Source organism: Carlito syrichta, unplaced genomic scaffold (genome assembly GCF_000164805.1).
Source record: "Carlito syrichta isolate Samal-C Ts95f unplaced genomic scaffold, Tarsius_syrichta-2.0.1 Scaffold309503, whole genome shotgun sequence".
Lineage (NCBI taxonomy): Eukaryota > Metazoa > Chordata > Mammalia > Primates > Tarsiidae > Carlito > Carlito syrichta.
In genome coordinates, this window is record NW_007253599.1 from 384,134 (window position 1) to 388,841 (window position 4,708).

Genomic DNA, 4,708 nt, shown 5'->3' on the forward strand with positions numbered 1-4,708 from the left:
AAGCATATCTAAAGAATGTTTTCTGGTAGATTCAGTAAGATTGCAGGAGTTACATGTTAGCACCTTGGACTCAACTTTAAACCAGAGACACATTGAGAAACTTATAACAGGAAATAATAAAGACACTCTTTACCAAAGTAAAAAAGATACAAAAAGAGAATGAAGGAAATGAGTATCCACAAATAGAGATAAAATAAGTAGGATTAAGTTCGAGGATGTGACTGATAGGTAAAATGGTTCAAACCATGGAAGAAAAAAAAGTGTATGTCTCATTGAGTTATTTGGTTTTTCATATCACTTTTAAATCAATGTACTCAGTGAAGCATTGTAAACACAGCCTATTTATATTTTCTAGATCTGATGGAATTCAGAAGTAATTTAATCATGAGAAACCATACAGTGGTGAAAACCTTCATTCTTCTAGGACTGACAGATGACCGAAACTGGCAAACTGTAATTTTCATTTTTCTATTTCTAACATATTTATTGAGTGTCACTGGAAATCTGATTATCATACTCCTCACCTTGCTGGATTCCATCTGAAAACACCTATGTATTTCTTCCTTCAGAATTTTTCATTTTTAGAAATCTCATTGATATCTGTCTGCAATCCCTAGATTCTTGGTCAGCATCATAACTATGGATAAAACTATTTCATATGATGCTTGTGTAACGCAGTTATTTTTTTGCCATTTTTTGGGGTGTATCAGAGTTTTTTCTGTTGGCTGCCATGTCCTATGACCACTATGTGGCCATCTGCAAACCCCTTCATTACGGAACCATTATGAGCAAGAGAGTCTGCAACGAGCTGGTTGTTGCCTCTTGGTTGGCTGGTTTGTTAACAATCTCTCCTGGACTTACCATGGGCCTGAGGTTGGAATTCTGTGATGCCAATGTTATTGACCACTTTTTCTGTGATTATTCTCCTGTCCTGAAACTCTCTTGTACAGACACACAGGTCATAGAATTGCTATGCTTCACTTTAGCCACTATTACACTGCTAATTACATTGACACTGGTAATGTACTCTTATGCAAATATTATAAGAACAATTCTGAAGATCCCTTCTGCCCAGCAGAGGAAGAAGGCTTTTTTTACCTGTTCCTCTCACATGATTGTTGTCTCCATCTCTTATGGCAGCTGTATTTTTATGTATATTAAACCTTCTGCAGAGGAAAGGGTAGTTTTAAATAAGGGAGTAGCAGTTCTCAGCACTTCAATTGCACCTGTATTAAATCCTTATATATATACTTTAAGAAATAAACAAGTGAAGCAAGCTCTGAAGAATATAGTAAAAAAAAAATATATTTACTTCTTTGAAATAATAGTTTTGACTTTTATAAAAGAATACCTAGTTTATTAAAATTATAATCTATATCAGCTACCCTTTGACACACCATTTTATTTTATTTTTGATATTAAGATAGTCACCCATAGATACCCATTTTATCTACTCCCAAGTTTTTATTATCTTAATGGTGTTTTCAGAACCACTTTATTCTTTCAACTTAATTCTCTGAATTTTTTCACCCTTAAAATATTTTACTATGAATTCATCTTGAAAATCTGATATCTCTTTGTTTCTCTAGCATGGATTTGTAAACTCTTTAAATATTAATTAATTTTATTTTATAAATCTCTAGAAAAGATTCCTTTCTTATAACTGTACTAAAATATGTGTTGCTTCCAGAAACATAATAGTGAACCTAAATGAAAATATTTATGTTCAGTCTTAATGATGATTCCTAAAAAATACCTCCAAATCTCTATGCTAGTATAAATCAAAGTTTTTTTTTTTTTTTAAATTTAGAAAAGAGGTCTGGTATTAACAGCTAATTTAAACAGCTGATATAGAATAGCTCAGTATCACACAGCAAGCGAACGTTTGGATCTAGATTTTAAAATTTAAGTTCTATGCAAGTAACATCTAGGCAATATCAGCTTTTTATCAATTGGCGTTGAACTGAAAAATTTGAGGGATAAGTAACAACTATTTAAAAATATTTTTAAAACCATCCTAGGAGGCAGAGATGATTGGCTCTGTATCACTCTAGGAGCACAACTGAATCCTATGTTTGACACTTCTAAATTATATGTTTTTAACTCATACAAAACTGTTTTACATCTTGTGATACACCTTATATTCTCTCACTAGTATGTTTTTACACATACCCCTTTACTCCCCTGTTACTGATTCCTTTGTATTCCAAATGTCTGCTCTGAATAATTATTAATATTCTTCAAGCCTTGAGGAATCCCTCTTTCTTAAGAGGCACTCTTATTCAGTATGCATGAGTTCATGTATGTCAACACAATCATCAAAACTGTTGTATATATTATATATAAATTTGACAATCTGATGCGTAAACCCATTTTACAGTTTAAATTTTCATTTTTAAGATAAAAACTCCCATAATTCTCTCTCTAGCTGGTTTAATTTTTCTTTATAGCTTATATTAATAAAAATTATTTGTTTCACATGTAGAATGCAAACTAAGTGAAAGTTAGGGCTGTAATTTTTTCAACACATTATTCTCAAAGCCTAGCACCCTATCTGATACACAATGATGCTCAATAACATTTGTTAAATAAATAAATGCCATCTCTAGAACTATTATATCTTTAATTTTTGAAAAATAATTCTTAGCAACACTCTTTAATATGCTGTTAGATTTTTTTGAGAAGCTTCATGCTTTTTGTTAAAGTAGATAATGAGAAATGTTCTCTATTTACAAGGAATGCTATGCATATTTTCATGGAGGTTACTAGTATTTCTTTCTAATTATCTTTTTTAACTCAGTCGAATAATATTTATTTTTAATTTTTGCATCTAATTATTACACATTGTTTATTATGGTTTAAGATAAGATATTTCTATGTATGTCTATGTCTGTCTATCATCTATTTAGCATATGTCTATCCTAACATCTATCTTTATATCTATATTTGTCATTATACCTTGCTTTATAATCCATATTTCTGTGTAGTTATCTGTGTTTTCTCTACATTTGCATTGTTTATTTTTCCTCCTGAAGTAATGCTTAAGTTTCTCATTTTGGATTCTCATTTTTTCCCCTGCACCCATTAAGTTCTTTTTGGTCATGTTTTACATTTTGAGAGAGGTTTTAATGTTTCTTTTCCCTGTTTATCACCACTTTGATTTGCTGCAACATGAGATTCATGAACTTTTATGAATTTGGCTTTTTCTTTATAAACTTATAAGATAATTTACATCTTTGTAGAACTTCTATTAACTTCCCTTTAAGTCTTTCCTTATCATTTTGATTTTTAAAATATTGTCTTATTATTTCCATAAGTAAATTGCTTTTTACATGTCTTTATATTTTATTTTTACTATAAATATGTACTAGCATCAGTAACTATTAATATGTATATCAATAGTGTTGAACTTGCAAATGATCTCTTAAAATTTCTCCTGGATTTAATATTTTTCAGAAAAGGCTTTTCTTTATGTGTGTGTATATGAGCATTTTATATTTAAGTTTTGACTTACTAATAAGTTTGATATTTTTACAAGGGAAAATAGAGGATCAAATCATAATATGGTACCCTTGTAAATATAAACTCCACATAACAAAATTTGGCTTGAATCAGGAACCAAGTAGGATGTATATTTAAGGCTGGCTTACTAAAGAGTACCAGTCTGTGGAAAGGAGGGAACAAAGCTTAAGAAGAAGCCATATTTGCTGAAATTATGTCAGAGCTGGGAATCAACTTGGTAGACACTAAATAATGTCACCTAAGGCAGATGTAAGATTTAGATAAGATTTCCTAACTTCAGTAGCCCATAGAAATGAAAGAGATCTCAATTTGCAATAGAAATGAAGGTAGGTCACAAAAAAGTAGCTTTTTCCTTTTTTCCTCTTTATTTCTTTTCCTTTTTTATTCCTGTTCTGTGATTTCCCTTTTGCTTTCTTTTTTCTTCTGAGTTTCTTTTTATTTTTGTGTTGAATAAGTTGTTTTCCATGTATTTTTCTTCTTATTTTTCATAGCTTTTCTATGTTTTCTATATTTCTTCTTTCTTTATTTGCTCTTTTGTCACAGCCAAATCTCTAAAAGTATATTCCTGTAAGGCCAAATATTATGCCTTTACAAGTTTGTGTGTGTGTGTGTGTGTGTGTGTGTGTGTGTATGTGACATATTCCACTATCCCTTCTGTCTATTTGATATTCTGAACTAAAGGAATCAATAAAAAATAGAATCATCAACATGGTATATTCCCAATATTTCTGCTCAAAATTCTTGCATATGTTTGTTATATCTATTAATATCACAATCCAGTAAATTACCAGCAGTGCTCACCAAACAATATTCATTAGTTTCATACTTTCTTTTAAAAACATGACTGTGTATATTGGAGATACATAATCATGTACTCAAACATCACTGTATTTCACATATCAGAACTTACTGGGATAGAAAAGTGCTGTTAATTTTTTATTAAAAAAGAAAATGTAACATCCTGTCTTCCAAATCTGAGGATAAAGGAAGGGGAAGTTTTGAAATGTTCTTCTACTGTTTTTAGGTAGACTCCGTTTCTTGAAGTAATTCTTTCTTAGTTTTTATATTGAGGAATATTATTTTTTTCAATATTTGACTATTTTCTAATTACAAATCCACCTTACATTTAGTTAGTGGGGGTTGTTTCAAAATCCTTGTGTTAGACCGTCTGTTTTCTGTGTGTGTG

The 4,708-nt window shown here is 30.5% G+C and overlaps 1 pseudogene; it reads left to right on the forward strand.

The window, feature by feature from the left end:
• Positions 1 to 384: 384 nt before the first annotated feature.
• Positions 385 to 1,363, forward strand: LOC103269846 (annotated as a pseudogene).
• Positions 1,364 to 4,708: the final 3,345 nt, after the last annotated feature.